Genomic DNA, 13,654 nt, shown 5'->3' on the forward strand with positions numbered 1-13,654 from the left:
CAAAGGAACACTTTGATATAAAGAATACTAGCTTGAAATGAGCCTAATAGTAGCAGTTGAAGAGGAAAATAAACATATATTTCTTTAGCAGCAACTTGAAGATTTATGTACTTTCCATATACTTAATTGCCCCCCTTTCTAGTCACTAATAGTCAGGAATTTTCAGTTACTGTCTCCACAGTTATTTGGTTCTAATTGTGACTTAAGATAACAGATTTGCTATTCTTCAAGAAAGGTTTGAATCTGCTTACCCAATAACACAATATTCTTAGTTGTTCAATGAAATGGATAAAGTAAGTGATCAAGATGCAAACCTTACTCATTATAAAATTGAGGAATTGGTCCCACAGTTACCTTTAATTTCAGTCACTCCACAATACAGGATGAAATATATCATTATTTTCCAAAAATAGCAATATACAGAAATAGAGTGTGCCCTAAATCAATACTCATCTTAAAATATATTGAGAAGAGGGTGCTAAACTAACATGAATACTTATTTTACAAGGTTGCTTTGAATTTGACTTCCTATCTTCTAACTGTATTTTTTTTTCTTTTCTATCATCATCCAAGATAATTTTCTTTCTCATGAGTAGTCCTAAATGGTTTCTTTACAAATCTATCATGGTAGTTTTGATATTAATTTGGGGGATGGAAATAGCAATAATAATAAATGTATGTAGGGCATTCCAGTGACTTCTGGAGAGACATGTTCTCCTGATCTGAAAGGCAACAGGAAAAGGAGAGAGAGGGCACAGCCTCTGAATGTTTTTATGTTTTTGCGGAAATGCAGTTACCATAGAAATTCAATGCAGAGTCACGTTAAGGGGTTAAAATATATAAGCAACCCATCTTAAACATACTACATAAGGAAAAATCTGAATTTTGTTATATCTAGTGTAACAGATTTAAATTAACATTACTATCAAACCCTCAGTAATTTGGCATTGTAAATCTCTTAAAAACAAAATTATCATAAACTTCAAACAAATAAGTCTTTCACAGCTTAAAAACAAACAAACAAACAAAAAATGGGGCCTCAGGTTAGGATTCAATGTGACTTTTTTCAATTTTGAAAAACTTATGAGTTTAATAGGAGTTAAGAAGAGGAAGGACAGGGGAGAGATTGCTAAAGGATTTCTTCTTGGGGTGATGCAAATATTCCAAAATGAGATAGTGGTGATGCTTGCAGAACTCTGTGAATATACCAAACAATGAACACTTAACCACTAATGCTAAACATTGCACACGTTAAAGTGGTAAATGTATGGTAAGTAAACTGTATTTCCATAAAGCTGTTATTTTGAGAAAAACAACTTATGATAGGCAGTCTCTTCCTGGGTGCTGGCATTGTATATAAAGATCATATATTACCTAGTTCCTGAAATGTGACCACTTTTCTCTCTAATCAAACTCAGGAGTATATTTTTTCTCTTTGAGTACAATTAAAACAAAATTTTTAAAAGTAAATGATTCAAAACACAATTTAATTTATACCAGAACATGAATTTTATTAATTTGTAATTAATTTTAAAAACTGATTAAGACTATAACTCTTAAATTTTTACCTAGATTTACTCATTCTGTTTCCTTATCCATAAAATGGGGGCATTTATCATATAATAAAAAAACATGTAAAGCAATTAGAATTTTTCCTAGTGCCTAGAAGGTGCTTTGTAAATATTTGTTATTATTAATAAGTAATGCACAGGCCATATTCACTTCTCCAATATAATATTTTTATACTTTACCAAATAAATTTCTTATTTTCCAGTAAGTATTATTTTTTCCTCAATTTTTTTCACAAGCTGTCCACTCGAGAACACAGAATTTTAAACACCAATCTTCAGCTCAATTAGTTTATAAAGTAGGTGTGAAATCACAAAACTTCAAGATATTGTTTATTTTTTTCAGAAATCACAGTTCTTTTCAGGAATTAGGAGGTTCCCACCACATATGAAAACAAAGTAACATTGTTAAAAGAATACCATTCAACTGGCATAAACACTGAAACATTTTTTAAGATAGAATTCTTCAGTTTTATAATTTAGTGAATTCTAAGCTCCTATTTAACATTTCCACACCTAAAATCTTGATATTAATCCAATTCCTCATGCTCAGTTCAGTAATGATTATGCATTCTCATTATAAAATTTGGAACTTACCTAGTTGTACCTGTGAGTGGGTGAATGCAGCAACCCCAGCCAGACAGAGGGGTGATTACCAAGGTCTCGGTCCCTTTAGAAATTTAAGTTTGGGCCACAACAGGGCCAGATTCATGGGCATTTGACCTGGGCAGTCCCACAGGTCAAATGAAGGGCCCCATACTTAAAAGAACCTCATGCTTGGTTTATTGCTCTGCTGTCACTGTTTTGAAATTCTTAGTAATTTTTGAACAAGGAGTCCTACATTTCATTTTGCACTGAACACAGCAAATTATGTAGCTAGTTCTGGGTCATAAAGCCAGGTAAGCTACCAAATCCTGTGGTAATAGTTAAGGGTAGGAGGAAATTAGTATAGGTGGTTGAGGAGGGAGAGGATGAGTATTAATGGTACCCTGAACCTACCTGCAGCAATGGTGTCTGTACCTCTTCCCACTAACCTCTCATAAGTTTCCCCTCAGAAACACGGACAAGAACTATGGAGGAGGGACTTCCCTGGTGGCGCAGTGGTTAAGAATCCGCCGTCCAATGCAGGGGACACGGGTTCGAGTACTGGTCCGGGAAGATCCCACATGCCACGGAGCAACTAAGCCCGTGCACCACAACTACTGAGCCTGCAGTCTAGAGCCCATGAGCCACAGCTACTGAGCCTGTGTGCCACAACTACTGAAGCCCGCATGCCTAGAGACTGTGCTCCAGAACAAGAGAAGCCACTGCAATGAGAAGGCCACACATCACAATGAAGAGCAGCCCCCGCTCGCTGCAATTAGAGAAAGCCCGCACACAGCAACAAAGACTGGACACGGCCAAAAATAAAAAAAATAATTAATTAAAAAAAAAAATTCTGGTTCAAAAGATAAAATGCATATACAAAGCTTTAAAAAAAAAACAAAAAGAACAACGGAGGAGCTGTTTTCCAAACCTCATGCACAGAGAAGAGAATCTGTATGAAGCAAGGGATGGATGGGAGGTGTCTTGCTTACATCTCTATTCAAGGAAAACTTCTGCAGAAAGGATAGCTGGTTGACAGCCTCCAGCTGCCCCAAGATTGACCAATGTGTTCATGCCAGACTGCTTCCCCAGTGACTAAGCACTTTGACGTACTAGAATCAGTATATTCCTGCCCACCTCTAGATTCCTAAAATCCCTGTAATGGTAGACTTTGCTCAGGAAGTCTCATTACCTAGTCAGCTAGCTAGCATCCTCTCTCTCTCTCTCTCTCTTTCAAATATATATATAATCACTATTGGGATCATGGGTAAATTTTTGTTTCTTTCACCCTGCTTTGCTTATGTGTATATTATTTTTTTTCTGCAAATATATGTGCTACTTCAAGGACTTATAATATTGTTGGAAATCATCAAGAATAACACATTTTGTGATCTTTTTGAAAGGAATAAATGATTTCAACCACCTACATTTACTGACTACTCATGAAATGCAAAGCTTCACCTTACTTTACCCTATCATCAGAAAAATGATTCCAGTTTTGGTGCAAAAGGATACTTCCAAGTATCCTTTCTGCAAGATTGTAGAAAAGCAATCTCATGTATATTACATGATAGCTTTTACATGAATTACTGCTGCTGCAAATCAGTGGGCAATGTATGTGGACAAATACTCAATGTTTTAATGTTTTTTTAAGTATAGTTAGATTGTATTGGTTGCACTTTTGCATTTCATAGTGCCTTTTAGAATTAACTATATCTTTTTTATTTCTTCTTTAATGTCACAAGCTATGTTTTGAAATATTCAAACATATGAGAAGAAGGCTTATTGAAGTAAATATTCTGCAATTAGTATTTCTCATGCTACTTATACCATGATTATATGAAATGTAAAGTTACTGCTTTTGAGTATTAGGAAGAAAATAGAAGGAATCATAATTTATAGGCAAGTTTTATTAGGAGATGTTTAGGTTAACTCTGAAATTTAAGTATAAATAAGATTTTTTAAAATCTCAGTTTATAGTTATCACAAGTATATGTGATAAGTTCAGTTTTGATAACCAGTAAATTGGGGTGGTTCTTGAATCTTCCTTTGGCTGTTCCTCCCCTTCATTTCAAATCAATCAGAAAGTCTTACAGACTCTATGTCCTAAATCTTTCTGGAAGCCCTCTCCTCCACCCTATTTCTGCTGGCCTTGGGCTCATGCTCATTATTTCTTCATTTGAGGGCTCACATTCTGGCCTCCCTTCTGACTCTCCCCCACATTGTTGCCAGTGTGACTGTTCTGAAATGGAAATATGATCATTCCTCTGCAATTCACATCTGTCATTGAGTTCCCAGAGCCTAGTTTGAAGTAAAATACTTGTCGGCAATATATTTGAGAACTTTGGTCATCTTGCTCCTGCTTGCTTCTCAGACTCATCCCTGTCTGCCTACAAAACCTCTCTGCTCCAGCTCTGAACTCCTTGTCATCATTCAAAGTTTCCATGAGTTTTCACAGCCCTGCAAGTTGCATCTTCCGTTGCCACTGCCTGGAATATATTCCCCTCAGGTCAATCCTGAAAAATATAACTCATTTCTCTTTTTTCACCTATATTTTTTTCTTAAGTTCATGATTAACATTGTCATTTTAAAAAACCTCAATGCAAAAAACATTGAATTTGCACACCATAAAATAATTTAATATTTCTGTATAAAATGTTCTTTTATTTCCCGTTTCAAAATAACTAAACCATAATATCACATGACAGTTTTTCTCAGCTGATTTCACTGATTTTCCCCCAGCAGATAAACAACTTACCTTGAGTTAAACGCTTCCTCCTCTGCCCTTTGCTGCATGCTGAATAAAGCTCTAATAAACATCTTCAGGTATTGCGTGTGGCAAACATTCTAACATGTCCAGGAAATTCTTAAAGCCAGAGACTTTCTTTGTTTGTTTCCATCCCCTAAATGTCTTGAACAATATTTGCTACATGGCAAGTACTCATGTAATATTTGTTTAGAGAATGAAAGATAGCAAATAATTAAGAATAAAACTTAATTTTGATTTTTTTAGTGTTATTTTGAAATGTTTTATCAAAACGACAGAACATAACTATTCAGTTATACATTTATCCTTGGTCATGTTCTTGCTTAAATCGTGTAAGTATTAACATACAGTTCACTCCAACAGCATTTTTATGTTCCTACGTATTAGGTACTTTGTTGTTTGCTTGGGGAACTCAGATAAATACAACACTGACTCTTTATTCAATGTTTTCTTACTATAAGTGAGTGATGAAATAATAGTTGGTACTATTCACTGTACTCTGTGCCACCTACTATTTACTCACCTAATAAGATACTTCGAGGTGAAATTTAATCATCATCAGTCTTATTTTGTGTATGTGTAAAATAATTTAAATGCATTCAAAATATGCATTGTGTTGTGGCAATATAGGTAAATTTATGTATAAAAATCATTGGATATAATGGTTATTCAATTATTACTTTTGGATTGATTGAGTATATCGCTAATATGAATGAGTAATTCATACTACTATAATCCTTTCATTTCAGTTGAGCTCTCTATATTTTTTTCTTTTTTGAAGAGAATGGTACTTCAGTATAATCACAAAAAGAGTGAATAGATGGGATTGCATAGTCTCAATCTACCAACTTTTTACATGCAAAAAATTTAAAAACACATAATTATAAATTTCCTATATTTCACAGTAAACCATATCATTATAGTTCAAATCTTAGAGTCACACCAATATAAAATGTTAGTAAAATCAATGTTTTGTTGAAATTATAGTAATTCATGTAAGATTTTTTTTAAGAAATTGACACTAGCAAAAACTATGAAATAGTGTAGTTTTTTGGCATTTATTTTTCAAACTTCCAATGGGAAACCCACTCACAAAGGACCATCCACAGTGCCACACACTATCTACCCTGATTGCATCTCATGATCCTTACTTCCCTGCTTCCACTAAAACACTGAGTTCTTAGTAGTAATTTTTCAGGGTTCTGATCTCTGATCTGTGCCTTATAATTTGATGAAAGTAATTTTTGAAAGGTTAATACGTCAGGACATTTTTTGCAAATGTCCTAAACAGGTTTTCTTGTATTATTATGATTATTAGTTTCATAATGTTGCCATAACAAATTGCCACAAATTTAGAAACTTAACACAGGCATTATCTCACAGTGCCTTCACAGTCTGAAGTCTAACTTCCTTGGGTCTCAGAAGGCTAAAATCAAGGTGTCTACATGGCTGTGTTCCTTTCTTGATGCTTTAAGGGAGAATCCACATCCAGCCTTGTGTGAGTGGTTGGTAGGATTCACTTCCTTGTGGTTGTAGGGCTAAGGTCCCTGTTTTCTTGCTGGTATTGCCTGTTGGCTAGACATCAGGGATCTTTCTCAGCTTCTAGAGGCTGCTAGCCTTCCTTGGCTCCTGGCCCCATTCCTCCATCTTCAAACCAACAAGAATGGGTCAAGTCCCTTTCATGCCTCAAATCTCTCAAGCTTCATCTCTTTGACGATTCTGTCTTCCTCTTTAGCTTTTAAGGGCTCATATGATTACATTAGGTCCACTCAGGTAATCCAGGATAACCTTCCTAATATAAAGCAATTGATTAGTAACCTTAATTCCATGTGAAAGACTCTTCTCAGCAGTACCTGTATCAGTGCTTTACTGAACAGCTAGGGAACAAAACATCTTGGGGAGATATTTTTACAATTCTGTCAACCACATCATGTAATGAATTTTTTTTTCTTCTGGAAAGCATATTGAATAAGTTAACTAACTAAATATTGAGTATTTTTTTTAGCACTTTATCCTATGATGGTTTTCTTTTTCAAAGAAAGAGTACAAACAAGGGAGAAAAACATATAAGAACATTCTTCATTCTAAGTCTCTCTCTCTCTCTCTCTCTCATTCTCTCTCATCCTCTCTCATCCTCCTCTTCTCTCTTAGTTGTTTTGTTGCTGTTATGTTTTTCTTAAACATGCAGCTTCTGACCAATGCCATTGAAGGCCCAGGTACATTCTGTCTTCCTGCTTTGCCATTTTTAGCATGTGGATTCCATTCTCCCATTCATAGAATGATTGATAATCTTCTAACAACCTGCCATTATTCCAAGCACAAAGAAGAAGGGTGGAAAAAACATAAAGTGCCTAAGGGCAAAAGCATAACTGCCTGCCTATGGAGCCTCACCATTCTTCAAAACATTCCCAAAACTCAACTCAGTGACTTGTTTCCATCTCATTGTTGGAACCATGCTACATTGCTTTCCCTAGATGAAAGAAGACTAGGAAAACAGTGGGGCTGAATAGATTGGGTTGATGAACACCACTGTATCTGACACACTATCATCAGATAGAAGATAGTATGGTTTATATTTGAATATTTCTTGTCTCACATTGAACAGAGAAAATGAGGAAATTTGTGCTCATCTGACTGAACTGTGCCCTGGTGCCCTGAAATTAATTTTATGTGGATTGAAGAAATCAATAATCACTAAATTTCAGAAAGGAATTTCAATTTTCATTTAGTAAATCCTAAACCATATGTAATTTTTGTTTAAATTGTTAATCTTTCTCAAAATTATTGAAGTTTTTAATGTTAACTTTATGGGATTAAGCCAAAGATATCAAGAGTGTTAGAAATTCCATGCCCTATATATTGTGAAGTGTGGAATGGTATGAATATATGATCTTTTGTCTTATCACAAATTATAATAAGCTTTTAACTTGACTTTCTGTTATGTTCTGTAGCTTTTCTAAAATTAGGATTAAGTTAAATTTGAGCTAATATATTCTAATCCATGTAAAATTTACATATCTGATTTTGTGACTTTTTGTGACTATCCTTCAAAACAGCATTTCTATAGCAGAGCCTATCTACCAGCAACAACAAAATTTAAGGCATGTTATTTTATACTTTCAGTGACCTTAGTCCTTGCACTTAAAAAAACTCCATATCAATAAACATTAATGGGAAGACTTTGTAATGTAACCAAAAAATCAACAATGTTTTTTTTACTTCACCGTTCTCTTGTCTGGATGGCATAGTGTAGATGATGGGTAATAAAAAAAAAAAAAATGAGATTCAAAGCAATTATTTTCCAAACTGCTGGCATTGAAAAAATTGTAGTCATTTGGAAACATTTAGGGCTCTGAACCAAATGAACTTATTATTATATAAAATGCAAGAGTCAAAATACATAACAGTAATCCCTGAATTTCAAGGGCAAATCACTTAGCTATAACAATTTTAAGTCCTTGAGCATTTATTATAAAGCATACTGACAATGTGAATATACACCTGGCTATATATCTCCCAATAACACATTGATTTTCAGCTATTTCAATAATGGAATAGATCTCAGCATAGGACTATTCTATGATAGAAGCAATCATTCTAAGTGAGGTATGTATTTGAGGTTATGTCAAGTTGTGAGAAACTTACTAAGTACTTCTGTTTAAAAAGTTCCCTGTTTAATATGTTAAAACTTTGTTTACAATATTCCAAGGGTATTTTATTCCAAAGGTCTTTCATCATAAAATATTTTCAGTGTAACATTTACTATTATGTGACAATTCAAGCAGGTAATACATACTTAAGAATTTACAATTTGTCAGAGACATATGTGAAGTTGTCTTTCTTAGAAAGTGACATCTAAGAGAGGACTAATGTTCCAAATAATATAATAGTACTGCTATATACAGAAAAACACATGTTCTTAAAACAACACAAAACAAAACAAAATTGGTAGGATGCTAGAAGAGCAGATACTTGAAGAAGGATGATTGCAGGCTGGCAATGCCATGTGAAACACTGCACTGAAGAAACCGGAGGAGTCTGCATGCCCTGAAGGACTCTTTCTTCATGAACCCCATTGGACTCTCGCAGCAAAGGGTCTGAAAAATCAACTAAGAAGTGCCTATGGTGATACAGACTGGAGAGGGGAACACATGTGGGTGGGACAAGTATATGCATCCTGATGCTTCCTCTTTATTTCCACCACAAGACAAAAGCTTTAATCAGAAAGAACAGTGACACTGCTGGCCTTAGGGTATATTAAGGCCAGTTTTAAGGACCTTATATGACAGGTGAAACAATCATTTGAAGGTAAAACCTGATTAATTAAAGGTATATTCATTAAAAATATAACAATGTATATTTTAAATTAGCAGGAAATCACTACAAGCTTTATAAGAGATGTATAAGTAATAAGTCAATAGTGGAGGTAAAATGATATACTATATAATTTTTATTTAATGCCAAAGAAGGCAGAGCAAGAGTATATAATAAATGAATACAAAACAGCTAGCAATTTAGTAAAGTTTTTATCCAATGACATCCATAATCACGTTACTTATGAATGGCTTAAATATAACATTCTTAAGACTGCAATTGTCAGATTGGATCAAACAGCAAGATCCAATTCTACTGTGTCTATTAGAAATGCAGTTAATATATACTGATAAAGATAAGTTAAAAGTAAAAAGATGGAGAAAGATATACCATGAAAATATCCCACAAAACCTTGAATAGCTATGTTAATATCAGAAAAAACCAGCTTCAGAACAAGGAATACTATCCGGAATAAAATGGGACAGTATATCATCATTAAGGGTCAATTCTCCAATAAGACATAATGACCATCAATATATATATTACTGATAACAGAGCATCAAAATAAATGAGACAAAAATGGACATTAGTAAAACAAGTAGGGAGTTTTAAAATTATAATTGGGAGACATCAACAATCCTTTCCCAGTAATTGATAGAACAAGTAGGCAGAAAGACAATAAGAGTATAGAAGATTTGAACACCATCAACCAAATAGTCCTAATTGACATTTATAGAACAATTCACCCAACAACAGTAGAATACACATTATTTTCAGACATACGAATATTCAACAAGATAGACCATATAATAAGCCATTAAAAATATCTCAAACTGGGCTTCCCTGGTGGCAGAGTGGTTGAGAGTCTGCCTGCCAGTGCAGGGGACACGAGTTCGAGCCCTAGTCTGGGAGGATCCCACGTGCTGTGGAGCAACTGGGCCCGTGAGCCACAGCTACTGAGCCTGCGTGTCTGGAGCCTGTGCTCTGCAACAAGAGAGGCCACGACAGTGAGAGGCCCGCACACCGCAATGAAGAGTGGCCCCCGCTCGCCGCAACTAGAGAAAGCCCTTGCACAGAAACGAAGACCCAACACACCCAAAAATCAATCAATCAATCAATAAATTTATAAAAAAAAAAAACTCAAACAATTTAAAAGAGTAGAAATCATAGCTACATTTTAATAATAGAATTTAGCTATAAGTCAAACAGAAATAAATCTAAAAAATTCTCAAATATTTAGATATTAAACATCCCATTTCTAAATAACCCAGGGTTAAAGGGGAAGTCTAAAACCAATGAAAAAATAGTCTGTATGAAATACAGATAAAAATATAGCACATCAAAATATGAGGGATACAGCTATAGCAGTGCTTTCAGGGTCATTTTTAGTATTGAATACTTATATTAGGAAAGAAGAAATGACTCAGATCAATAATCTAATTTTTCATCCTAAGAAATTTTTAAAGAAAAATAGAGCAAATTAAACCCAAAGCAAGTAGAAAGAAGAAGTAATAAAGAATGGAGAAGAAATTAATGAAATTGAAAATAGAAAAATAAAAAAATCAATGCAAATAAAAGCATATTCTTTGAAAAGTTCAATAAAATTGACAAACCTCTAGTTACAGTGACCAAGAAAAAAGGGAGAGGAGCGTCCCATAAGAATGAAAAATTTCAATATCAAGAATGGAAAATAAAGGGGCATTGCTACTGGCAACATCAGCTCCAAGAGGAGTCCCGTTTATTCCATGAATCTGCCTTAGGGACAGCCTGTGACCTCAGTATTATCACAGAGTTGGATTTCAGAGTGGTGGATTTGGAGCCTTAGTCAAGTTCATTCCTGGTATTTGGAAGTAAGTGAAGAAAATTCTCACAGTCACAACTGTGAAAACGTCCATGTTATAAAAATAAAAGGAATATGGGTTGTTCTAGATGACCAAAAAATTCAATCTGTGATCTTTTATTAGATCTTGGATCAGGACTAAGAAATAAAAACAACTAGAAAAATATTTGGTGGCATATTTGGGGAAAATTGTTATATTGAACACATGACATACATATTAAAGAACATTCTTGTATATCAGGCTTAAATTTTCTGGGTGTGATAATTACATTACAATTAGATAAAATATCTTTTTTAAAAAAAGAAATACAAGCTAAAATATTTCTGTGAAGTATCAGAAACTTAGTTTTAAATAATTGATAAATATGTAATCAAAATGTGTATTATTGTGAGTGTATGTTTAGGTAGACCGAGGGTGAGAGATAAAGGATATATAGCAAATAATGAAACCTGGAAACTCTAGGTAAGGGATATAGGAATGCAAACTTCTAATTTTTGAAGGTCACATATTTTTATACTAAAATTTGGGTTAAAAATAACAACGGTTTACAGTACATTCTTATGGTTAGCAGTTTATAAAAAGCCAACCCACTTCACAGTCCTTATAATTATTTTTGGCTGTCATACTGCTCAAGTGCCTTAGCCATTATAAATCTGAACTCTTCACCTTCCACCTATACCTCATCCAAATGACAGATAAAATCTTTAGTGATTGTGCTGCTACATGGTGTTCTTATTGCTTTCAGTTGAGGGTAAAATTCAGTTCCGAAATTCCACCTTGAAGATTAGCATTCTAAGTACAAGCTGGTAGCTTAGTCTTTCCAGAAAGCTGAGCCTGAGGCAGAGGAGTTATGTTCATTTCTAGGGAGCAGAAGTGAAAGACAAAGTGGCAAGGAGGAAGGGAGAGACAATACAAGTATAGATTATTGAACTGCCTACCACTAAGTAAGACAAATTGCAGAATACCATGATTACTCTCAAAAATCCATACTAGCTTCATTTTGGGTCCTTCTATTGGAAGGGATAAATAGGAATGAATTTACCCACAAATTACTGAATCCTACTGTTCAACGTTTATCCCTTGGGACATTACAAACTCCCACATACTTTCAGGTTGTGCAAAGGAACGTGCCAAATGAGGTCTTGTAACGGCTCAAAGAAGTCGTCAGACAGGGAGTCGGAGGAGCACAGTATGGGCATTTTGCAAAGCACTGTCAGGTTGTGCATACGCGACGATTTTTATGGTTCAGTCACAGCTTATGGTCACCCTGGGCACAGAAACAATAGACAGTGAGATGGAGAAGAGCGGAAGGGTGGAGTGTGCATGTGTGTGCGTGGTGGTGTGGGTGGGGGAGGGAGGGGCTGTGAGTGGTGGAGGCTGGACTTATGGAGTCCTCCGTAACATAGAATAGCAGAAGGGGTGAGTTGTCATTTCCAAGATTAGGCTGTAAAAAGACTGGCTTCCATCTTGGCTGCTTTCTCTCATGCTTTCTTGGATTTGATCACCGTGTTAGGCCACTTTGTCGAGCGGCCCTGTAGGAGGCTCATGTGTCGAGGGACAGAGACTTGCCAACAACCACATGAATGGACTTGTAACTGGATTTATCCCCCCTCACTTTGAGTCTATAGGTGTGACCAGAGCCCCAGGTGGCCTACAGACTATAATTTCAGTATTGATGTTAGACAGAGGCACTTAACGAAGTCACACTCTGATCCCTGACTCCCAAAAACTGTTAGAAAATACATTTTTATTGTTAGAAGCCATTAAATTAGGGGGTAATTTCTTACACAGCAGTAGATAATACACTCTTCTATCTCATCCCCCTTTGTGGTCTCTGCCCCAGTCACCAGGCCCTAGGCTCTCCATTGTGCCGTTTTCCCTCATGTCTGGAGCTTTCAAATAGTGTCACCCATGTAAAATAATATTCCATAACACTTCTAGTTAACTGCAGCATTTCTCTAAAATCTGAACTACTAATCACATGCCCAGTGGCATACATTAAAAGCTTTCTGTATTTTTTTGGGCTTCGCTGGTGGTGCAGTGGTTAAGAATCTGCCTGCCAATGCAGGGGACACGGGTTCGAGCCCTGGTTCAGGAAGATCCCACATGCGGAGCAAATAAACCTGTGGACCACAACCTGAGCCTGCGTTCTAGAGCCCGTGAGCCAGAACTACTGAAGTCCGCGTGCCACAACTACTGAAGCCCATGTGCCTAGAGCCTGTGCTCCACAACAAGAGAAGCCACTACAATGAGAACATGAGCCCCCGCACCACAACAAAGAGTAGCCCCCGCTCGCCACAACTAGAGAAAGCCTGCGTGCAGCAACGAAGACCCAACGCAGCCAAAAATAAATAAATAAAATAATAAATTTATTGGAAAAAAAAAACTTTCAGTATTTTCTTAATGGAACCTATCCAATTTGTAATTATATTTCTGTATGGTTATTTGGCAAATGCCTGAGATTACCAGTAAATTGTAAGTTTAATGAGGCAAGGTTTTGCTTTTTGTTTTTTGCACTCCAACACTCAACGCAGTGCTTGACACAGTTCTTGATTAATATGCATTTTTTCAAATATCAT

The 13,654-nt window shown here is 35.6% G+C and overlaps 1 pseudogene; it reads right to left on the bottom strand.

Annotated features, from left to right (window-relative positions):
- Positions 1 to 12,301, bottom strand: part of LOC133090490 (T-box transcription factor T-like) — a 32,788-nt pseudogene extending 20,487 nt beyond the window's left edge.
- Between the last annotated feature and the right edge of the window lie 1,353 nt (positions 12,302 to 13,654).

This window comes from Eubalaena glacialis, chromosome 4, assembly GCF_028564815.1.
Source record: "Eubalaena glacialis isolate mEubGla1 chromosome 4, mEubGla1.1.hap2.+ XY, whole genome shotgun sequence".
In the NCBI taxonomy this organism is placed as follows: domain Eukaryota; kingdom Metazoa; phylum Chordata; class Mammalia; order Artiodactyla; family Balaenidae; genus Eubalaena; species Eubalaena glacialis.